The following is a 25,044-nucleotide window of genomic DNA, read 5'->3' as shown; positions in this document are numbered from 1 at the left end:
AATTTATTCAAAGATTTACTGATTGCTTATATTCTTTACTGATTATGTAAGCAAAACATTATTTTCACAAATTCATATATCTTTTTGTTCGTATATCAACATTAGTGTATTTATTAGTCTTTATTTTACAGAAATTGGTCATATGTGACTTACATTTTTAAACATGTCTTAGATATCTTTTTATGTAAATAAAAGTAGGTCTATCTATTCTTTTTCTCCCTGGCTTTCTGAGGATAGACTGTCATCATGAGTGACATGGTAACTATCCGCACTAGAAAGTTCACGTCCAACCGACTACTTCAGAGGAAACAAATGGTCATTGATGTCCTTCACCCCGGGAAGACAACAGTGCCTAACACAGAAATTCAGGGAAAATGAGCCAAAATGTACAAGACCATACCGGATGACATCTTTGTATTTGGATTCAGAGCTCATTTTGGTGGTGGCAAGACAACTGGCTTTGGCATGATTTATGATTCCCTGGGTTATGCAAAGAAAAATGAACCCAAACATCAACTTGGAAGACATGGCCTGTATGAGAAGAAAAAGACCTCAAGAAACCAACGAAAGGAACGCAAGAATAGAATGAAGACAGTCAGGGGACTGCAAAAGCCAATGTTGGTGCTGGCAAAAAGCCAAAGGAGTAAAGGTGCTGCAATGATGTTATCTGTGGTTGTTGTGGATTTTTCACGAGAAGATTAATAAACTAAAAGCTTTTTTTTTTAAAAAAAAAAACAGCTCTATCTTATTCATTTTAATGCTACAATGTATTATTCCATTTTATGGCTGTACCATAGTCACTTATCTAAACCCTCTAAGGTACACATTTCTTTTTTTTTTTGATATGGAGTCTCACTCTGTAACCCAGGCTGGAGTGCAGTGGTGCAATCTTGGCTCACTGCAAACTTTGCCTCCCGGATTCAAGCGATTATCGTGCCTCAGCCTCCTGAGTAGCTGGGATTATAGGTGTGTGCCACCACACCGGGCTAATTCTTGTATTTCTAGTACAGACAGGGTTTCACCATGTTGGCCGGGCTGGTCTCGAACTCCTGACCTTAAATGATCCGCCCGCCTCAGCCTCCCAAAGCTCTGGGAGTACAGGCGTGAGCCACCGTGCCTGGCCAGTTACACTTTTCATTTCCACATTTTAACATTTCTGAAATTACTTTTTAGTTATTTTATTTATTTATTTTGAGACAGGGTCTCCTTCTGTCACCCAGGCTTGAGTACAGTGGCCGGATCTCAGCTCACTGCAACCTCCACCTCTCCAGCTCAAGTGATCCTCCCACTTCAGCCTCCTGAGTAGCTGGGACTACAGGTGCACACCACCACAGCCAGCAGCTTTTGTTGTTGTTGTTGTTTGAGACAGAGTTTCTCTCTTATTGCCTAGGCTGAAGTGCAATGGCGTGATCTTGGCCCACTGCAACCTCTGCCTCCCGGGTTCAAGTGATTATCCTGCCTCAGCCTCCCAAGTAGCTGGGATTACAGGTGCATGCCACCATGCCCGGCTAATTTCCGTATTTTTAGTAGAGACAGGGTTTCACCATATTGGCAGGCTGGTCTTGAACTCCTGACCTCTGGTGATCCACCCGCCTCAGCCTCCCGAAGTGCTGGGATACAGGCATGAGCCACCACGGTGCCAACATTTCTGAAATTAGGATGTCACTTATATTTTATCATGCATGACAGGTTAAAATTACTATCTGCCAGGCAGCATTTGTGACCTAATTGTCTTTGACTTGCACAGGTGAACTTGATCATAATTGTTCAAACTTATGTCACTTTAATTCAGTTATGTGCATTGTTAGTACTACAGGTGTTGGGTTTAATTGCTGTTTAAAATGTTCAGATGAAGATGGTGACTTGGCACTGTGGCTCATGCCTGTAATCCCAGCACTTTGGGTGGCCAAGGTGGGCATGATCACTTTGAGCCCAGGAGTTCAAGACCAGCCTAGGCAACATGGCGAAATCCTGGTCTCTACCAAAACTACCAAAATTATCACACACCTGTAGTCCCAACTGCTCAGGAGGCTGAGGCAGTAGGATCCCGTGAGCCTTTGAGGTTGAGACTGCGGTGAGGAGCTATGATTGTGCTCCTGCACTCCAGTGTGGGTGACAGAGTGAAACCCTATCTCAAAAAAAAAAAGAAAAAAGAAAAAGTGGTATTGCAACTTTTTGTTGAAACACAAATTTGTTGTTTATGAGGAAAGGACAGACACAGAGCAGTGGGACATACATTTGATATTTAGTGAAGCAAATATTTGTCATTCAGGGAGTAACTAATTTCATGATTTTTTTCTACGAAGGAATGACTAAATTCTTTATGAGATGGAAGAAAGTAAGACAGTCATAAGTGATGAAGTTGTTTCAAAGCAATGGGAGGCTGGCATGACTGATTTATACATCTCACAGGACCAGTATTAAGGCATTTTGTCATAGTTTAATTGGCAGCAGTTTTTCTTTCTTAAAGGCCCATAAAATAATAATAATTTTACTACAAATGATCTCTAAGAGTAGATGACCTACATTACAGTATCCATGATAAATAACAGACACTGTGCTTAGACTTTACATCTGGGCTGGGCGCGGTGGCTCACGCCTGTAATCCCAGCACTTTGGGAGGCCAAGGTGGGTGGATCAATAGGTCAGGAGTTTGAGACCAGCCTGGCCAAGATGGTGAAACCCTGTCTCTACTAAAAATACAAAAATTAGCTGGCCACAGTGGCGGGCACCTGTAATCCCAGCTACTCAAGAGAATGAGGCAGAAGAATCGCTTGAACCTGGGAGGCAGAAATTGCAGTGAGTGGGCCACTGCACTCCAGCCTGGGCGACAGAGCAAGACTCTGTCTTAAAAAAAAAAAAAAAAAAAAAAAGACTTTACATCTGGCCAAGTGTGGTGGCTCACGCCTGTAATCCCAGCACTTTGGGAGGACAAGGTGGGTGGATCACTAGGTCAGGAGTTTGAGACTAGCCTGGCCAACATGGTGAAAACCCATCTCTATTAAAAATACAGAAATTAGCTAGGTGTGGTGGTGTGTGCCTGTAATCCCAGCTACTTAGGAGGCTTAGGCAGGAGAATTGCTTGAACCTGGGAGGCAGAGGTTGCAGTGAGCTGATATTGTGCCACTGCACTCCAGCCTGGGCAATAAAGCAACAATCCGTCTTTAAAAACAAAAAAAACTTTATGTCTATTTTACCTACAGTTTCTAATTGCATTTTTTAAAATAAACTTGTTTTTTTTTTTTTTTTTTTAAGATAGAATTTCGTGCTTGTTGCCCAGGCTGGAGTGCAGTGGCATGATCTTGGCTCACTGCAACCTCTGCCTCCCAGGTTCAAGCAATTCTCCTGCCTCAGCCTCCTAAGTAGCTGGGATTACAGGTGCACACCACCATGTTTAGCTACTTTTTTTGTATTTTTAGTAGAGATAGGGTTTCACCACATTGGCCAGACTGGTCTTGAACTCCTGACCTCAGGTGATCCACCTGCCTCGGCCTCCCAAAGTGCTAGGATTACAGGTGTTAGACACCGCGTCTGGATGGCTTCAATATTTTAGGATAGTTTTAAATATACAGAAGAATTGAGAGCATAACACTGAAAGTTCTCATAGACCCCACCCCCACAACCATAATTTCCCCTATTATTTACATCTTAGATTAGCATGGTACCTTTGCCACAATTAATGAACCAATACTGATATATTATTAAATAACTAAAGTTCACAGTTTATTCAGATATCCTTTGTTTTTATCTAATGTCTTTCTCTGTTTAAGTATCCCATCCCTGGAACATTAGGTATCTAATAATCATTAGGTTACATTACATTATTTTTAATTTTTATTTTTATTTATTTATTTTTTTGAGACAGAGTCTCACTCTGTCGCCCAGGCTGTAGTGCAATGGCATGATCTCAGCTCACTGCAACCTCCATCTCCCCAGTTCAACTGATTCTCCTGCCTCAGGCTCCTGAGTAGCTGTGATTACAGGCACCCACCACCACGCCCGGCTCCTGAGTGGCTGGGATTACAGATACCCACCACCATACCTGGCTGATTTTTGTATTTTTAATAGAGATGGGGTTTCACCATGTTGGTCAGGCTGGTCTCAATCTCCCGACCTCGTGATCCGCCCACCTTGGCCTCCCAAAGTGCTGGGATTACAGGCGTGAGCCACCGTGCCCGGCCAATGTTATGTTTTTTTTAGGCTCTTCTTGCCTGGGACAGTTTTTCAGACTTTCCTCATTTTTCCTTGAAAGTTTTGAAGGGTACTGGTCAATTATTGTGTAGGATGCACCTCTATTGAAATTAACTGAGGCCAGGCACGGTGGTTTAGGCCTGTAATTCCAGCACTTTGGGAGGCTGATGCGGGCAGATCACGAGGTCAGGAGATTGAGACCATCCTGGCTAACACGGTGAAACTCCATCTCTACTAAAAATACAAAAAAAATTAGCTGGATGTGGTGGCAGGCACCTGTAGTCCCAGCTTCTCGGGAGGCTGAGGCAGGAGAATGGCATGAACCCGGGAGGCGGAGCTTGCAGTGAGCTGAGATCATGCCACTGCACTCCAGCCTGGGTGACAGAGCGAGACTCGTTTGTCTCAACACACACGCACATACACACACACACACACAGAAATTAACTGGATATTTTTCTCATGGTTAGACTGGTGTTACAGGTTTTAGGGAGGAAAAACAGAGGTAAAGTACCACTTTTGTCATATCACATAGTGTCAACATGATTCATCACTGTTGATGTTGAACTTGATCACCAGGCTAAAGTAGCGTTTGTTAGGTCTCTTCACCATAAAGTTACTCTTCCCTCAACCCTTGTTTTGATACTGTACGCTTTGGAAGGAAGTCACTATGCGTAGCCCACACTTAAAGACTGAAGGGTTATGGTCTCTCTCTTTGAGAGCTGAGTATCTACATAAATTATTTAAAGCTCTTCTGCATGGGAGATTTGTCTCTTCTTCCCCATGCATTTACTTATTTAATTATTATTTATATCACCATAGACTTATGGATATTTATTTTTCACTTTGAGTTATATAGTCCAATGCTATTTCATTTATTTTGTTGTTTAAAATGTTCCAGGGTTAGCCATTGGGAGCTCTTTCATTTGGTTCCTGTGATCATTTGACACTCAGCGTTTTTATTTTTGTTTGTCTGAGAACTTTCTGGAATCTAATTGAATTTTTACAACGATGCTATTGTAAGTAGGTATTAGAATCTCCTTAGTTACAGATGAAGAGACTGAAGTTTAGAGAGATTAAGTAGCTTGCCTAGGTCACATAGGAAGTAAATGACAGGATTTGCATTTTGCTCTGAAAGCTTCTCATAATCTTAAGTATCTTATTCTGGTATTTGATAGTATAATAAATTACACATCCTTTTAAGAAAAATAATTCTGCCATCATAGTCTGTTAGATGTATGCATTTCCATCTTTATTTTGGACTTAGAGGGGAAAAATGTATCTGCCTGGACCAAACACATAATTTTTGGAATTGCATAACCCTGTGAGTGAGTGGATGAGTGTGTGACTGAGTGTCCACTCAAACTGCCAGAGTTCCAATTATCTCTGGCTCAGGGATTGTCCACCTTCCTGTGGGAGTTCATTTGCTCCTCTATGCATAGGTTACTGCAGGCACTTGTAGTAGAATATGTCAGGCAATGATTTTGTTGCCAATGTCTTAAGGGATGACACTCCTTTCATTCATCCCACAAGGCTTTATGAGAGTCTGCTGCTCTGGTGGAGCTTACACTGTAATAGGAAGAGACAAAATAAACAAGCATGAAATTAGTACAGCCACTATGGAGAACAATATGGAGGTTCTCAAAAAAATAGAAATAGAGCTACCATATGATCTGACAATTCCACTGCTAGGTATATCCCCAAAAGAAAGAAAATCAGTATATTGAAGAGATACCTGCACTCCCACGTTTCTTGCAGCACTATTTGCAATAGTCAAGATTTAAAATTAACCTAAGCATCCATTAATAGATGAATGAATAAAGGAAATGTGACACATATATACAATGGAGTACTATACAGCCATAAAAAAGAATGAGATCCTGTCATTTGAAACAGCATGGATACAACTGGAGGATATTATGTTAAGTGAAATATGCTAGGTACAGAAAGACAAACTTCACATGTTCTCATTCATTTGTGGGAGCTAAAAATGGAAACAACTGAACTCATGGAAATAGTAGAATGATGGTTATCAGAGGCTGGGAAGGGGAGTGGGGGCAGGGGGCAGGGGAATGTTAATGGGTATGAAAATGTAGTTAGATTTTTTAAAAAAGAAAATGTATTAGCATGAATAAGATCTGGTATTTAACAACACAATAGGGTGACTATACTGAACAACAATTTATTGTATATTAAAAAATAATTAAGGAATATAATTGAAATGTTGTAACATAAATAAATGATAGATGCTTGGGGTAATGTATACTCTATTTACCCCAATGTGACTATTAACACATTACATGCCAGTATCGAAATAACATATATACTCCATAAATATATACACCTACTGTGTACCCACAAAAATAAAAAATTTAAAATAAAAAAAAGAAAACATAGGCCAGGCGCAGTGGCTCACGCCTGTAATCCCAGCACTTTGGGAGGCTGGTGGATCACGAGGTCAGCAGATCGAGACCATCCTGGCTAACACGGTGAAACTCCGTCTCTACTAAAAATACAAAAAAATTAGCTGGGCGTGGTGGCAGGCACCTGTAGTCCCAGCTACTCGGGAGGCTGAGGCAGGAGAATGGCATGAACCCGGGAGGCGGAGCTTGCGGTGAGCCAAGACCGCGCCACTGCACCGCCAGCCTGGGCGACAGAGTGAGACTCTGTCTCAAAAAAAAAAAAAAAAAAGAAAAAAGAAAACACAAAATAAACAAGTATGTAAGAAAATTAACAAGGTATTTTTTGATGTGATAAATGCTAACCAAAGGCCAGTGCGCCCAGAATGCAATACCCGAGGTGGGTAGCCTGGTAGGGGATGAGGCAGAGAGAGAGGCTTTGTGGCTCACAGTAAAGAACATGGGTGTTACTCCCTTTTCAGTGGTTGACTTTGGCTGGGTTCAGAAAGGGGAGGAATATGGTCTCTCTTGCTACTCACAGACCCTATTGCATACCACTCTTTCTGGTTCCTCCTCCCAAGCCACACTGGCTTTCTGACTGCTCCTGGAATATGTCAAGTTTTTTTCTGCCTTTGAGTCTTTACATTTTTTATTTCGTCAGCCTGAAAAAACAATGACCACCACAAAAACCAAAACTATTCCATCACATAATGGTATAATTCTTCCTTCATATCATTCAGGTCTCTACTTAAAGCTGTCTCCTTGTACATCCTATCTAAAAATGCTTCACTCCACTCTCACCACCACGTCTCTTCTTCAATCCCTAGGAACTCTCTATATCTCCAGCTGGCTTTGTATTTCTTTCTTTTTTTTCCTTTATTTTTTCTTCTTGAGAGTGAGTCTCACTCTGTTGCCCAGGCTAGAGTGCAGTGGCGTGATCTTGGCTCACTGCAGCATCCACCTTCCAGGTTCAAGCGTTTCTCCTGCCTCAGCCTCCCAAGTAGCTGGGATTATAGGTGTGCACCACTACTGTTGGCTAATTTTTGTATTTTAATAGAGAGAGGGTTTCACCACGTTGGCCAGGCTGGTGTCAAACTTCTGACCTCAAGTGATCCACCTGTCTTGGCCTCCCAAAGCAATGGGATTGCAAGTGTGAGCCACTGTGCCTGGGCTGGCTTTGTATTTCTTAGAGTATGTATTGCTACCTGGCTTTATTTCTTTCTTTACTTGTTTATATTCTGTCAGCCCCATTAGAATGTAAGTGCCACATAAGGGCATGGATTGTGTCTGTACTGTTCATCATTACATCCTCAGTGCCTGGAACATTGTCTAGTACATACAGGGTGATTGTATTAGTTATCACTTACTGTGGAACACATTACCCCCAAAACTGAGTAGCTTAAAACAGCAACCATCTATCTCATAGTTTCTGTGGACGAGGACGTCAGGAGAGGCTAAGCTGGGTTCGTGTGGTTTGGGGTCTTTAAGGAGGTTGCACTCAATGTTGGCCAGGGTTGCATTCATCTGAAGGCTTGACTGAGGCTGCAGAATCTGCTTCCAAGCTCTTTCATATGGCTACTGACCAAAGGCTTCAGTTCCTTGCCAATTGAGTTTCTCCATAAGGCTTGCAACATAGCAATTGGAGAAGTATCAAAGTGAAAGCCATTTTTATGACCTACTGCCTGAAGCTGTACACCATCATTTCCATTTTATTTTGTTTGTTAAGTACAAGTAACTAAGTCCAGCCCAGAAAAGGAAGGGAATTAGGGTCCACTTCTTTTTTTTTTTTGAGAGAGAGTCTCACTCTGTCACCCAGGCTGGAATGCAGTAGTGCAATCTCAGCTCACTGCAACCTCTGCCTCCTGGGTTCAAGCGATTCTCCTGTCTCAGGCTCCCAAGTAGCTGTGAATACAGGTGTCTGCCACCATGCCCAGCTAATTTCTGTATTTTTAGTAGAGATGGGGTTCTGCCATGTTGGCCAGGCTGGCCTCAAACTCCTGACCTCTGGTGATCTACCCGCCTCAGACTTCCAAAGTGCTGGGATTACAGGCATGAGCCACTGCACCCAGCTGACCATCTCATTTAATTCTCAGCTTCATGCAAGGTAGACATAATTACATCAAATTCAAAGATGAGGAAGAAGACTTTGGAGGCTATGAAATACGCCCCAAGTTGCACAGGTAACTGAGGATTCTCCTCTTGTCAAAAGACAAGAAAGGAAGACTATATCAGCACAGCTGCTATATGAGGACAGGCATGCTTTACACTGCAGATATCACAGATATGTGTGTTTATTATGATGTTTTTCTAACAGATGGCAACAACGTGTTGCCTTAACAAAATTGGTATATTAAAAAAATTTTCTGGGTCAGGTGCAGTGGCTCATACTTATAATCTCAGCATTTTGGGAGGCAGAGGCTGGAGGATCACTTGACAATAGGAATTCAAGATCAGCCTGGGCAACATAGACAGACTCTGCCTCTACAAAAAATTAAAAAATTGGCTGGATGTGGTAGCACATGCCTACAGTCCCAGCCACGCAGGAGGCTGAGGTGGGAGAATCACTTGACACTGGGAGTTCGAGGCTTCAGTGAGCTGTGATCACACCATTGCACTCTAGTCTTGGCCATAGGAAAAATCTGGTATATATTTAAAAAAAAAAAAAAAAGATAATTTTCTGACAGATGGAAGTAGAGTCAATGCCATTTTCTTATTCCAACAAAGGCTTTGTTTGGGCTATTGTTTACTCTGGATATTATAAAACATAAAATAAAAGTATGTTTTAAATAGCATACTTTTCCTGACTGGCTGTGGTGGCTCACACCTGTAATCTCAGCATTTTGGGAGGCTGAGGAGGGCAAATCATGATGTCAGGAGTTTGAGACCAGCCTGGACAACATGGTGAAACCCTGTGTCTATTAAAAATACAAAAAACTAGCTGTGCATAGTGGCAAGTGCCTATAATCCCAGCTACTCAAGAGCCTGAGATGGGAGAATCACTTGATTCTGGGAGGCGGAGGTTGCAGTGAGCCGAGATAGTGTGACTGCACTCCAGCCCAGGTGACAAGAGTGTCTCAAAAAAAAAAAAAAAAAAAAAAGCATACTTTTCCTAAGATTAAACTTGAATTTACTTGGGGAATGAGTATTTTGATCAAAGAAAGAAGTAATTTCAATGTGAAGGATCTCTGCATACTTGGTGGGAAGAGATGTGTTCCAATGGGGTGCTTTTGATAATAAGAGCATAATCTGAAGTAGTTTGAAGAGACAGTCTTTGAACAAATAAGGGAGAAAACCAAGTATGTAGACAAAATGTAATATAAGGTGCATCCTGAGGAAAAACAAGGAAGAAAGAGGGCCAGTCCAAGCCTCACAAATTTTCTTAGACCCACTTCTATGTCTGTTATGAAAGTTTTATTTTATGTATGTATGTATTTATTTATTTTTGAAACAGAGTCTTGCTCTGTTGCCCAGGGTAGAGTGCGGTGTCCCAATCTCAGCTCATTGCAGCCTCTCCCTCCCAGGTTCAAGCGATTCTCCTGCCTCCTCCTCCCGAGTAGCTGGGATTACAGGTGCCCGCCACCACACCTGGCTGATTTTTGTATTCTAGTAGTGACAGTGTTTCACCATGTTGGCCAGGCTGGTCTTGAACTCCTGACCTCAAGTAATTCTCCCACTCTGACCTTCCAAAGTGCTGGGATTACAGGCCTGAGCCACGGTGCCCGGCCCGTTCTGAAAGTTTTTTTTTTTTTTTTTTTTTTTTTTTTTTGAGAGGGAGTCTCGCTCTGTCGCCGGGGCTGGAGAGCCACGGTGCCCGGCCCGTTCTGAAAGTTTTTTTTTTTTTTTTTTTGAGAGGGAGTCTCGCTCTGTCGCGGGGGCTGGAGTGCAGTGGCCGGATCTCAGCTCACTGCAAGCTCCGCCTCCCGGGTTTATGCCATTCTCCTGCCTCAGCCTCTTGAGTAGCTGGGACTACAGGCGCCCGCCACCTCGCCCGGCTAGTTTTTTGTATTTTTTAGTAGAGAAGGGGTTTCACCGTGTTAGCCAGGATGGTCTCGATCTCCTGACCTCGTGATCTGCCCGTCTCGGCCTCCCAAAGTGCTGGGATTACAGGCTTGAGCCACCGCGCCCGGCCTCCGTTCTGAAAGTTTTAAAGGCACAGCTATCCTCAACGTTCATCCACTCTGGTGCCCTTCTGTCCCATTAGAAGGAACAGTTCCTTACACTGTGTCCTCTAGAAGAGCGGACTAACACATATGCAGGATAGATTATGATGTGGTATGAGAATTGAACTTCGACCCAGGAGGCGGAGGTTGCAGTGAGCTGAGATAGCGCCACAGCACTCAAATAATTTCTTTTTAAGTGCCTGACATTTCACTATCCCAGAGGAATCTGTGTTAGCAGGCAGGGTTTTTGCTGTAGTTGGTTATGGTTATGTGCATGACTGAACACACTCCACTTTTGTAAGGTCCTTGCATACTTCCTGATACATTTCACCATGGCACATGAGCTCAGAAACAAGGAATGGGTGATTTACTACCTAAAAATAGGCAATCAACATTTAATATGGAAGGACTGAAGGGAAGAAGGAATATAAAGAGAAGGAAGAAGGAATTTGGAAATAAATAAATAATAAATCAGGGAGTTCCTATTTTGGGACTACAGACAGTCATTCTGATTTATAAATGGGATGACTGAGGCAAGAGGACTGGACCTGTATGGTCTTGGGCAAGTAATGAAATCTGTCTGAGTTTTTGTTCTCACTTAACTGAACCTCTGTTCTTTCATCCGTAAAACGAGATGAAACCAGATGAGCTTGAACCATTGTTCTCCATGTACTGTTTTAGAGGATCATAAAATTCTACTTTCCTTTCATAGTTTAATATTTGTCATAGCCATGATTTGATGCTGAGACCTGTCAGGAACACAAATCTCAATTTTAAGTCCTCGCAAGAGAAATTAAAATCTCCTTTAGGATTACATGTTTTCCAGAAACATTTTAAAGACTTCATTTAGTGGAAATCTGTATTTTGAAATAGAGGTTTAGGGCCAGACAGCTTGGGTACGAATCCAGCTCCATCATTTACTATGTAACCTTGGACAAGCTGGTTCTCCTTCTTCTTTTTTTTTTTAATTAGACAGGGTCTCTGTACTTCAATTCCTTCACTGGTAAAATGAAAATAGTAATAGTTACCATTTTTTTATTTATTTGAGACAAAGCCTCACTTGATCACCCAGGCTGGAGTGCAATGGTGCAAATTTGGCTCATGGCAACATCCGTCTCCTGGGCTCCAGCGGTCCTCCTGCCTCAGCCTCCCCAGTAGCTGGGACTACAGGCATGTGCCACCTTGCTCAGCTTATATATATATATATATATATTTTTTTTTTTTTTCCTGAGATAGGTTCTCGCTCTGTTGTCTAAACTGGAGTACAGTGGCGCGATCTCTACTTACTGCTAACTCCACCTCCCAGGTTCAAGCGATTCTCATGCCTTAGCCTCCCAAGTAGCTAGGATTACAGGTGTATCACACCACGCCCAGATAATTTTTGTATTTTTAGTAGAGTTGGAGTTTCACCATGTTGGCCAGGCTGGTTTGGAACTCCTGACCTCAAGTGATCTGCCCAGCCTCCCAAAGTGCTGGGATGACAGGCATCAGCCACCAAGCCCAGCCTAATTTTTGTATTTTTTGCATAGACTGGGTTTTGCCATGTTCCCTAGGCTGGTCAAAAACTCCTGGAATCAAGAGATCCTCCCGCCTCAGCCTCCTAAGGTGATGGAATTACAGGTGTGAGCCACCATGTCCAGCATGGAGAAGGTTCTTAAGCTCTCTGTGTTAATGTTAATATCTCTGTATCATTTATTTATTTATTTAGAGACAGAGTCTCACTCTGTCACCCAGGCTGGAGTGCAGTGGCACCAATTTAGCCCACTGCAACCTCTGCCTCCTGGGTTCAAGCGATTCTCCTGCCTCAGCCTCCTAAGTAGCTGGCATTACCACACTTGGCTAATTTTTGTATTTTTAGCAGAGACAGGGTATCGCCATGTTGGCCAGGCTGGTCTCAAACTCCTGGCCTCAAGGGATCCTCCTGTCTCAGCCTCCCAAAGTGCTGGGATTATAGGTGAGCCACAGTGGCTCAATTACTGTTGAGCCACAATAGTTATCCTTGTGTTATTTAATAAAATAATTTAGAACAGTGCCTGGTATACAGCAGGAACTAAACAATATTTGTGAGGTGAATGAATATCACTTAAGAATTGGATGTTCAGGCAGGGCGTGGTGGCTCACTCCTGTAATTCCAGCACTTTGGGAGGCCGAGGTGGGTAGATCACCTGAGGTCAGGAGTTCAAGACCAGCCTGGCCAACATGGTGAAACCCCATCTCTACTAAAAAATAAAAAAATTAGTTGGGTGTGGTGGCTCGTGCCTGTAAGCCCAGCTACTCAGGAGGCAGAGGCAGGAGAATCACTTGAACCCGGGAGCTGGAGGTTGCAGTGAGCAGAGATGGTGCCACTGCACTCCAGCCTGGGCGACAAGAGTGAAATGCTGACACACACATACACACACACACACACACACACACACACACACACACACACAAGAATTGGATGTTCAATCAAAGCTTTTTGGAAGGGTAAACATGTAACTTTGAAGAATGGCTACTGGGCATGGAGAAATAAGGGTTAGAGTTGGGGAAAGGGAAAAGAACACTTTGGTGGGATCATATGGAGTATAGGAAAAATCGTTAAAACGTTAAATTTATGGGATCCAACTGTAATATGCCTCAACAGCCAAACTAAAACACAGGGACATTTTCAGTAGGTAAAACAATAGTCCTAAGGTTTGTGAGCAGGGAAATGTTGAGATGAAAACAAGACTGAAGGCTTACTTGCTTTGTTTTGCATTACCTTAGTTTGTTTTGCATTACCTTAGTTACATTTTTAAAAATATAAAACCAACGCTAGTTCGTTACATTGCATCATAAGTTCATTTGACTTCTGAGAACTAAATGTAGCAGCTCTGGAGAGAAAGAACAACGTAAATGGTGTGAGCGCTGGCGGGACTTTCCACTCAAGTAGTTGAAGTACGTGGGCAATGATTCAATCAAACCTGAAAGGTGCATTTTGACAAAACCTATGGAAATAACGTGCCAAGGACTTTAATGATTCCCCAATCACAGAGAGATTGTTTGGGTGTCAGATGGGGTGGCATGCTAGTGTATTCATTATCCTGGAGGAAGAAATTGAATGATTTATTGAGGGCTCTAGCAAAACTTGGACAAAGAGGGTGATTACTATACTGTATATAAAGAAGATGATTAGCCTGGGCAACATGGAGAAACCCCGTCTCTACAAAATATACAAAAATTTGTCAGGTGTGGTGGCACATGCCTGTAGTCCCAGCTGTTCGGGAGGCTGAGGCAGAAGAATCACTTGAGCCTGGAAAGTCGAGGCTGCAGTGAGCTGTGATTGTGCCACTGCACTCCTGCCTGGGCGATGGAGCAAGATCCTGCCAAAAAAAAAAAAAAAAGAAACTGAAAAAGCTAACCAGTTATTATAATCTTCATAAAATTTCTGAAGGGCTCCAAGAGATGAAAAGTAAAAATTTAATTTATGACTAACTGTAAGTAACATATCATTAATATAGACATATTGTGTCCAGGCTGTATATACAAAACAACGTATATTATGCTTTAAGGGTAATTTAGGTAATTTTCAAGGATGAATTTTACTATGTGAGATTTTTGCCTTGCGCTGACTGTAGTACCTAACTCTCAGAGGAAGATGAGATTGCGGAGTTCTAAAAATATGTGTTATCGTACAATTTAGTGGAAACAGTTTCTTTCTTCTTTTTTTTTTTTTAAGAAGGAGAAGCAAATCTTCGGGCTGCAAAGAGTTACATGAGTGAGCTTTTTGGTTATGCAAAGTGGCACACTCCTGAATGGATTCTTTTTTCTTTTTTTTTCCATTCCAGTTGCTCCTTCCTGAGGCTCAGGTATACAAAGCTGATCTCCAGGAAGAAGACAGATTATTTGCATAACAAAGCTAGGATAGCCGGGCGTGGTGGCTCACGCCTGTAATCCCAGCACTTAGGGAGGCTGGGGGTGGGTGGATCACCTGAGGTCAGGAGTTCCTGACCAACATGGTGAAACCTATCTCTACTAAAAATGCATAAATTAACCGGGTGTGTTAGCACACACCTGTAATCCCAGCTACTCGGGAGGCTGAGGCAGGAGAACTGCTTGAACCCGGGAGGTGGAGGTTTTGGTGAGCCAAGATTGAGCTATTGCATTCCAACCTGGGCAACAAGAGCAAACAAAAAAAAAAAAAAAAAAAAAAAGAGAAAGCAAGCAAGCCAGGATCTCCTAGGAGGGAGGAGACAGAAGTCCTCTTGGTGAACATCTCCTCCTTGATACTAGTAACTAGGGGTTACTAGTATCTTTTTGGTTGACAGGGTGCCTCCTATTCTCCCAAGGTCTAATGGTAAGAAAGGATACCCAAGGACTGGAGAAAAAAAACAAAAACAAAACAACAACCAACTTCCCTGAGGAAGGGGAGTGTGGGTTGGCGACTCAGGCTCTGAAAAAGTTCCCAGCTTTTTCTTGAAACTGCATGGCTTTGGACAGAAGCATCGGCATCATTTGCGGAGCCTGCGGAGGGCCGTTTCTTCATAGGAACACCTATATGTGGTTTAACGAGGAGCAATGGCAGTGAAGAACACAAGGTGAGTGTGAGGAGGACTGGCCTTCTTTGGGAAGAGTAATTTATTTTTATTTTTAATTTTTTTTAGGCAGAGTTTCATTCTGTCACCCAGGCTGGAGTGCAGTGGTGTGATCTCGGCTCACTGCAACCTCTACCGGCCAGGTTCATGCTATTCTCATGCCTCAGCCTCCCGAGTAGCTGTGATTACAGGCATGAGCCACCACGCCTGGGCTGGGCAGAGTCATTTTTGGAGGCAGAGGTGGGAGGAATAGCTGAGGGAAAGGGCTTGGATTTCATGGCTGGGTCATCTCAAACAATTGTGACTTCTCGCAGTGTGAGTTTGTGGAGGGCTTCTTACTGATTCCACAGAAAATTTATTTTTTCACTTTACAAATATTTGAGTTCCCTTTACATGCCAGGCCCTGTTCTAGGCTCTGGGGATCAAAGCATCAAGAAAACAGACAAAAATTCTTGCCCTCTGAAAGCTTACCTTGAGGGACAAGGGAACAGAAAGTATATACCATAGTATCTAAGATGATGGCAAGCCCTAAGGAGAAAGATAAAGACAGGGAGTGTAAATATAGGTGGTCATCAGTGAAGAGGAGGCTTCGCCATGAAGGCAATATTTGAGTAAGGACAGGAAAGAAAGTTAGATGGCTATACTTGAGGAATGTTTCAGGCAGAAGGTGATCCTGGCACCTATGGAGCTCTAGAGAGTGATTGGAGTAAGGAGACAAAAAGTTGATTGAGTTCCTTGTGAGCAAGTTCTGTGAAGGATTTTATTTATTTATTTATTTATTTATTTATTTATTTATTTATTTATAGACAGGGTCTTACTCTGTCACCCAGGCTGGAGTGCAGTGGTGTGATCACAGCTCACTGCAGCCTCAGGGCCCACCTCAGCCTCCCGAGCAGCTGGGACTACAGGCGTGCACCACCAGGCCAGGCTAGTTTTTGTATTTTTTTGGAGAGAGAGAGGGTTTTTTTAAGAGGCTAGGTCTTGCTCAGTGATATAATTACAGGTGTGAGCCACCAGGCCTGGCCCTTAAGTAATTTTTTTGAATGAAAAGATTAAGGTTTTTTTTAGTATCTTCTTGTTTAGTTTGTAGAGGCAAGATCTTCCTCTGTCACCCAGGCTGCAGTGCGGTCGCAAAATCACAGCTCACTGCAGCCTGGAACTCCTGGGCTCGAGCGATCCCCCGACCTCAGCTTCCCAAAGTTTTGGGATTACAGGTGTGAGCTACCATGCCCTCCCCCTAGCTGGCATTTTTGAGAGATCTTAGCACTATGACAAATTTTCCCTAAAAAAACCAAAAAACAAAAAACCCTCAAACTTTATAAAATAGCTACATCAGGGGCTTTGAGAAATTATCTAGATGTTTGTATTCAGAATAGATTTGAGGGCCCGGCGCGGTGGCTCACACCTGTAATCTCAGCACTTTTGGGAGGCTGAGGTGGGTGGATCACTTGAGGCCAGGAGTTCCAGACCAGCCTGGCCAACATAATGAAACCACATCTCTACACTAAAAATAAAAAAAAAAAATTAGCTGGTTGTGGTGGTGTGTGCCTGTAGTCCCAGCTAGGTGGGATGCTGAGGTGGATGGATTCCTTGAGCCCAGGGAGTTGAAGCTGCGGTGAGTAGAGATCACACCACTGCACTCCAGCCTGGGCAACAAAGTTAGATTCTGTCGGGTCAGGAGATCGAGACCATCCTGGCTAACATGGTGAAACCCCACCTCTACCAAAAATACAAAAAAATTGGCTGGGCGTGGTGGCACAGGCTACTTGGGAGGCTGAGGCAGGAGAATCGCCTGATCCTGGGAGGCAGAGGTTGCACTGAGCTGATATCGTGCCACTGCACTCCAGCCTGGGTGACAGAGCGAGACTCTGTCTCAAAAAGAGAAAGATGTGAGGGGGAAGAAATTAGAGGTAAAGAAATTAGGTTAGGAGACAATAGGTATAAAGTGAAGGGGGGCTGGAATTAATCATTTACTTATTTTGCAACATTTACTAATGTCTTACTACAAGTCAGGTACTGTATTGGGCACTTGCGATGTAATGGTTAAAAAAAAAGATGAGACCGGGCACAGTGGCTCACGCCTGTAATCCCAGCACTTTGAGAGGCCGAGGCGGATCGATCACGAGGTCAAGGGATCGAGACCATCCTGGCCAACATGGTGAAACCCCGTCCCTGCTAAAAGTACAAAAATTAGCTGGGTGTGGTGGCATGTGCCTGCTGTCCCAGCAATTCGGGAGGCTGAGGCAGGAGAATCGCTTGAACCCAGAAAGGTTGCAGTGAGCCGAGATTGTGCCACTGCGATCCAGCCTGGCAACAGAGTGAGACTCCATCTCAAAAAAAAAAAAAAAAAAAAAAGAGTGAATCCCCTCCTGGAATGTATAGTGTAGTGAGTAGCAACGTACAGGCGATAGAAAGGAAAATAAACCCTTGTCCCTCATTTCAGGCGATAGAAAGGAAAATAAATCCTTGTCCCTCATTTCCACCTCTTCATAGATGTAGCAAATACAGGGAATGAAAGCCCTCCATTAGAGATGGCTTCCTTAAATGTCTGCAAAAATTCTGAAATTTGAAATTCTAGTGGAATAGTTTTCCTGTTCCTCCTGAAAGATTTATCTACGATTGTAACTTTCTCCTTTGAGTAATGATTTTATCCTATTTGGTTCTTTTGACTACTGTTCTTAAGAAAAATAAAAAGTAACGAAATACTAAGTGAAAAGGAATGGTTCATAGGCTGCTCTCTGAAAGGCAGCCATTGTTTTGTTCTTCTATATTGGAAGACTTTTCAGCTGGTTATCCTCCGTAACTTGAAAACAACTGTCATTCGAAAGTGTTATTTCCAGTGGTCTCAGGGCATACTATCCTTTCTCTTTTATTTTATTTTTTGAGACAGAGTCTCTGTCGCCCAGGTTGGAGTGGCTCAAGCGATTCAAGGGATTCTCTTACCTCAGCCTCCCGAGTAGCTGGGATTACAGGCGCCCACCACCACGCCCAGCTAATTTTTGCATTTTTAGTAGAGACCAGGTTTCACTATGTTGGCCAGGCTGGTCTTGAACTCCTGACCGACCACAGGTGATCCACCCGCCTCAGCCTCCCAAAGTGCTGGGATTACAAGTGTGAGCCACCGCGCCCGGCCTCCTTTGTCTCTTAAAGGCATTCTCCAAAATACTCATCTTCCGGTTTGAAGAGCAGCAGAGATTAAATGTTTATTATTATATATGCAGCAATTTGCCACTCCCTTTGCCCTGCCCCAGTTACTGCAATAGAAAATGTCTGGGAATAAATACATCTGTGGTAAATTCAATCTTCCTAGTTAAGATTATGAAGGAAACAAAAAAAGGACACTTCCATTCCCGAAAGGTGTTTGTTTCCCAAAAGGTTAGACATTGATTCAGAACAAAGGGAACCTGAGGAAACCGGTATTAAAGAAAATCACCTCTGAATGTGAGGTATTAGAAAGCCATTTGTTTCCTAGGGAAAAGTAAGGAGGAAAGAGCGGGTGGGAGACAGGGCTTTGCTGTATAACCTTGGTCATGTCACCTAAACTTCTTGGAACTCCTGGGTGTAAGAGTTGGGACCAAGGATCGCAAAGGTTCTTTCATTCCTAAAATTCTATGGTTCCACGATTATGTGAGTTGAAACAGGCCATTCTGTTGATTTCCTAATCTCCAGGAGGAAGGAAACTGGTCTTTGGGGGTTAAACCGACTAATTTAATGGAGAATCACCAATGTGGAGGTGGGCGAACTTCACAATTACGGGGTTTTGGACAGTAGAGATGCTCTTGAAAAATTTCCAAGAGAACCTTTCCCCCGTCTTTTAACCTGGCTTTACAATTGTCTTCACTCTTTGGGATAGGGGAGCGGGCAGAATCTATTTTAGATTGAGGTAGTTCATTTGGCTGAGCATTTCCCCTTTCCGTATTTTTGGACCCTTAACGACCAAATGCCGAGAAACAGATCCTTAATTACGGTTCCGGGATCTCGAAAGGCCTATAAAATCCTGCTTCCGCATCTTAATCCTTTCTTCGGGTATTGGGATCTTTTTTAAAATGTGTATTTCTGGCGGAGGCGGCATGGAGTGAGGTTCAGAATAGCAGCGCGGGGCTGATGGATGCTTCTTTCGCGGGAGGCTTGGCTTGTGGGACTCCGGGTCGGGGCCGCACGGGCTGCCAGGCGGACTCCCGGAGACAAGGGCGCGGCTGCGGACTGGCGGGCGGACCCCGGGGAGGGGCTTCACGGAGGAGCCGCGACCAGAGCGCAGCGGAGCCGCCCGGGCTGGGCGCGCAGCGCTGCCGGGCGGGCGGTGGCGCTGCGGAGGCGGTGGCCGAGGCCGGCGGGCGCGGAGGAGGGGCCCGAGGCTGGGGCGGCTGGTAGCAGCTGCCTCAGTGACGACTGCCGGCATCTCGGCGACCTGAGGAGATCAAGCCGCGGGCCCAGTCGTCGCCGCCACTCCCGCCTGTCTTCCTTCTCCGCTCCCGGCCGGGGCGTCAGGAATGGGCCCCAACCGCCGTGGGCCCCGCACCCTGCGTCGCCCGTAGGCCCCAGCAGCCGGAGGCCAACCGGCCTCTCACTACCCCTCGCCCTAGCTAAGCCGTCCCCACCCCAAATCCCCGGGAAGGAAGATGAGGGAGACAGGCCCGGCGCTTAGCAGCCAGAGCAGCAGCAGCAGCAGCAGCAGCAGTAGCAGCAGCAGCGGCAGCGGTCGCGGGAGGGTGTTTCGCCGTTTCCTCTCAGCCGCCAGGACAAGATGGCAGCGGCCGCGGAGAGGGGCTGAGCCCGGGCTGGGTGGTGCCGCCTGCTGAAGCGCCTGGCTCCCAGTCCCCGGCACGGCTCTGCGCCCCACCCCGGACATGCTCAGGGCTGCGGCCGCCCGAAGAGGAGAGAGCGCAGGCCTCTAGGAAGGTAAGGGAGTCGAGCGAGGGGCGCCGCCACCCCGGGGTGTGGGGATCGGCTCCGTCCGCGGGCTCCACGGCCAGCGAACCCCAAGCCTGACCCGGGTCTGGCCCGACCCCTCCGGAGCGGCCTGCACTCGTTGCGCGTCCCGTGCCCCATCCGCATCCCCGGTGCTCTCGTGCTCCCAGTTTCCGCCCTAGCCCCCGCGGTGTGGCCCGGTATGGGCCGCTCCCTCGAAGCCGGCGCCACGCCAGGCCCTGGGCCGCCGGACGCGGGGGCCGCAGCCTCCGGGAAGCCGCGCCTGGCCGGGGCTCGGGGGCCTGGGCCTCCCCCTCCCCCTGCCAATGTTGCGCAACGGCTCTTCCCAGCAACCGAAGTTTTGTTTAGTCCCACGGGAAGCCTCTTCCCCCTCGGCAGTCCGAGGCCGTAACTGCGGAGATCTCTTTCTTTTCATTAAGGGGAACAAACGCAAACACGCGCACGCACGCAGCTTGAGCACCCCAGCCCATGGCCCCGTCCCCGGCTTTGTGGCCCCGTCCCCAGCGTCGCGGAGCGGCGGGTTTGCAGGGTGTCAACTCTGGGGACGTGCGTGCGTGTGATTGTTGGGGTGGAGAAATGTGATCCGCGGGTCCGCGTCCCCAGCGGCGGCGGGAGGAAGGCGTGGCGGCCGCGCGGCGGGGCTGTTGCCGGCTTCTCTCGTTACGGTGGCGGCCGCTCGCTTCCCTTCGCCGCACTAGGAGAACTGGCGGAAAGAGTTTGGAGGAGAATGTCTGTTTCTCTGTTCGGGGGGAGACGGCTGTTGTAAAATGGTATGTGGCTCTCGGGGAATCCTGTTGTTCCCCAGTCTCATCTCTGCTTGAGGAATTGCGCTGAAGAGTGTATGCGTAAATTACCCTGGACTTGTTACAGAGTAGTCGTAACACGTTCAGGCCTTTGAACCGTGTTTTCACAACCTCTTACTGCCCTGTTAGGGAATTTGTTTTTCCACCTGTCAGTTGGCTGCTTCTAATTATAATAAGGGGCTTCTATTAGCAACAGCAAAAAATTTCAGTTTATCGTCCAGTTTAGAGGGAAAGCTCATAGTTGGTTCTATTGTCAACTTTATTTTGATGTCTGTCTGGTACAGGGCCGGAAAAGTTAGCTGGCAAACCAGTCTGCGCGTGTGCTTTTGCGTACTTTCTAGTAGTTTGGAGATCTGCTGACGCTTTTTCCCTTTTTGCTGTTTTAGGTATTTGCTTTTAGCTGTAGCTTCTGAAGTGGGAGTACTTATATTCAAACCATTTCAGTTAATTTCAAAGTTTTGGTTGCTGGGCTCTTTAAAATTTTTAAAGAGGTTTCCTTTCTGATCAGATTTTTTGATGAAAAGTCTTGAGCCGTAACGGTGGTTACTGTTTACCCAACTAAGACATTTTAATCCTATATTCTTATTTAATTTTTCAGAAGCTGGTGAAGTCTCACCATATGTTTGATAAGTCTAGATTCTGCTTATGTTTGCAAGTGCAGTGCTAATTTTATACAATGAGCAATGATAAGGTTTAGATAGGTCATGATTAAGCTTAGTATTTTAAGTAAACAAAATATGACTGACTTTTTTTAAAAAAAGTTTTCATAGTTTTATTGATTATCTTATGCTTTCGTGACACTTATCAGTAACTGCAGTTTTACCAGCCAGATACAGTTATTTAGTTTTAAGTCAATGAAATATTTCTTGGTGTATTTATGGCTGCATTCATAAAGTGCAGAGGACTCTTATTTATGAAATATAATGCTTAACCTGTTTGAGGTTTATTTTTCTTTTTTGAAATTTACGTATTTAAAATTTGTGTTAAGGCAGAGATGTGTTGAAATATTTGTGATGTTTGGGCTTGTCGTTTTTTTGGAAAAATTTGTTCCTTAAGTCTCCCCCCCACCCAAGGGGATCTCTTTTCTAAGAAAAAAGTATTTGTGGAGAACCTTAGATTAAAACTGTTGTAAAAAAGTAAGATGAGTTTGAAATCTAGAACAGAACTGGCCATTAAATGTTTCAACTTTATATTTGGGCCTTGCTGACTACAGTAGCTAAACATACATATTAGGCAAGCAGATCATAACATGGTAAGCCAGCCTTACTTAGTTTATTGTCAAAATATATTTTCCATTGAACTAGTCATTACCTTGCTTATAAACCAATGTCATTGGCTTTTGGGCATGGGGTTTTAGAGTCACATTAAAATGGATGGTTTATATGAGATACTTCTTTTTGTACATACGCTTGAAAAGAAGCTGTAGATCATACTCTTAACTTTTTGGATACCATAAAATAGGGTGTAAATTACAGAGGTAGGTTGCTGTTGCAAGTGTGGCATGGGCACATAGGTTTTTATGTTTAATGCAAGATATGGAGAGCCTCCCTGCACCCCCTGCAACTTAAAAAAGCAGCAGCTATCAAATTAATTTTTTGATTGAGCTTTTGTTTTTAACATTTGATGCATGAACCCGAAAGCATATGGAAAGGAGGAAAGGGAAAATGTAAATTTCAGAATGCTGCAATATTATTTTTCAGACCTGATTCACATCTATTTCATGGAATGGTTGTTTGCATGTTATTTTTTATTTGAAGGTTAGTATGACTTATCTTGGTAACTTTTGAAGTTAACTTTATTTTACCAGGTAAGAGAGTTAACTTATTAAGTGTTATTTTCGTAGCAACAGTTTACCAAGTATGATGTTGAGGTAAATTAGAATTGCACTATTGGTGGTTAATTCAAAGGCATAAAAATGTAGTTCCCATTGCAACCTCACATTTAAGTTTGGAGATGAAAAGATGTCATGGTAATATTTAGATTCAAAGATATTCTATGGAAATTCTCCATATTTAAAAATGCTTCAAGAAGTTGTTATTCCTGCCTCTTAACTCTTAGAGGACACAGAATAACTTGATTTATCGCTGCCAAAATAAATATTCGTGTTGTAGCTGTCCTGGTTTTCTAACGTCCAAAGTTGAGACTTCCAATGTGGTGTGTTTAACTTGGAAGTTACTTCTGAAGACAAACTACTAAAACTTTGTTAAAATGGAGGACTCTATCAGTGTGTTTATTTTTTAAAAGGTATTCCGCCCCCACCCCCCACCCCCCCCCACCCCCGCCCCCCAGCCTTTCACTGGGATGTAGTATTTCTCTTTTTTAACTTGTCGAGAGCTTTGTCATGGGGAATCTTTTGTGTATGATACCAGTGTAAGTCTAAAGGGATTTTTTATATATATATTTTTCTTTTTAAACTTTCAGGTTCAGGGGTACATGTGCAGGTTTGTTATATAGATAAACTTGTGTCATGTGTTTGATATACAGATTATTTTGTCACTCAGGGACTAAGCCTAGTACTCAATAGTTTTTCTGCTCTTCTCCCTCCTCCCATCCTCCACCGTCTGGTAGGTCCCAGTGTCTGTTGTTCCCCTCTTTGTGTCCATGTGTTCTCATCATTTAGCTTCCACTTGTAAGTGAGAACGTCTGGTATTTGGTTTTCTGTTCCTGCATTATTTATTAAAGATAATGGCCTCCAGCCCCATCCATGTTCCTGCAAAGGACATGACATTCTTTTTTTATGGCTACGTAGTATTCCATGGTACATATGCAGCATATTTTTAAAAAATCCAATCTTCCATTGATGAACATTTAGGTTGATTCCATGTCTTTGCTGTTGTGAATAGTGCTACAATGAACATATGCATGCATGTGTCTGTATGATAAAACAATACATATTTCTTTGGATATATACCCAGTAATGGGATTGCTGGGTCCAGTGGTAGTTTTGTTTTTAGTTCTTTGAGGAGTCACCACACTACTTTCCACAGTGGCTGAACTAATTTACATTCCCACCAACAGTGTATAAGCCTTCCCTTCTGCAACCTCATCAGCATCTGTTATTTTTTGACTTTTTAGTAATAGCCATTCTGACTGGTGTGAGATGGTATCTCATGGTTTTGATTTGCATTTCTCTAATGATCAGTGATAAACTTTTTTTCATATGCTTGTTTGGCCACACATATGTCTTTTGAAGAGTGTCTGTTTGTGTCTAAAGGAATTATTTTAAATGTCCTAACTGGTTCCGGATCCAACTGCTTAAAAATATGTATCTTGCCTAATACTTAGGCAACTTATATTAAGAATATATGTTTAGAGAAGTACTGAGTCAGTGGAGGCTTTTAGGATAGTCAGTACTTATGTGGCCTACTTAAGGAAGAATAGTTCACTTCTTTTGGTTGGCTTGGTATGTAGTTAAGAGTGGTTTGGAGGAAGAACAACTTAGTGTGCTGCTTCTGTAGCTTTGAGCTTTTGTTTTGAATATTAGTCACTTGTAGGACCAAGATAGAATAGATATTTGTAGGATGTATGTAACACATTTATAAGTTTGTCAAATGAAACCTTGAGCTTTTTAGCAGATCAGGCTGTTCTCCTCAGTTGATACTTGGAACATATGTTACTAAACAAAGGCAGCATATTGTCTGGATTCTGAGACACCACTGTTATACCAGGGACCTAGAGCCTCTGTTCTTACTGTGTGGAAATTAAAACAACTAGATGAGTATTGTCAATATGTATTGTATTTTTAGGACAGCATTTGTGGTTTGGAGACAGTTAAGTTATTAAGCAGATTTACTTTGTCTTTTATATTTGGCAGTTAATGCCGAGTTAGTACTTGCGAAGGCTTTTTTCAACAGAAAGAAAGGGAGCAAACTGAGGACCATATTTTTGACCTTACATGTATTTTGTTACTTTAAACTAATTTCTGTAATTTTTATATTTAATCTTTTCTCTTTTTATATTTATTTTTTCTATTTTTGTATTTATTTTTTCTTCTACAGACAGGGTTTTGCTC

General features: G+C 43.6%; 1 protein-coding gene and 1 pseudogene across 4 annotated transcripts in view; both read left to right on the top strand.

Annotated features, from left to right (window-relative positions):
• The first annotated feature begins 246 nt into the window (after nucleotides 1-246).
• LOC140713351 (small ribosomal subunit protein eS24-like) lies at nucleotides 247-647 on the top strand (annotated as a pseudogene).
• Nucleotides 648-19,646: 18,999 nt separating this feature from the next.
• The window catches only part of HIPK3 (homeodomain interacting protein kinase 3), a 94,024-nt gene continuing 88,626 nt past the window's right edge, over nucleotides 19,647-25,044 (top strand). Inside the window, exon 1 of one of the 4 annotated variants that reach the window (XM_037999529.2) lies at nucleotides 19,647-20,199. The gene's annotated coding sequence lies outside the window, so the exon portion shown is untranslated. Of the gene's footprint in view, nucleotides 20,200-20,485; nucleotides 21,000-25,044 lie in introns of those variants that run through there. The other 3 variants (XM_037999532.2, XM_037999530.2, XM_037999533.2) reach the window with 3 other exon arrangements.

Source organism: Chlorocebus sabaeus, chromosome 1 (genome assembly GCF_047675955.1).
Source record: "Chlorocebus sabaeus isolate Y175 chromosome 1, mChlSab1.0.hap1, whole genome shotgun sequence".
In the NCBI taxonomy this organism is placed as follows: Eukaryota; Metazoa; Chordata; class Mammalia; order Primates; family Cercopithecidae; genus Chlorocebus; species Chlorocebus sabaeus.
This window is presented reverse-complemented; position numbering and strand designations above follow the sequence as displayed.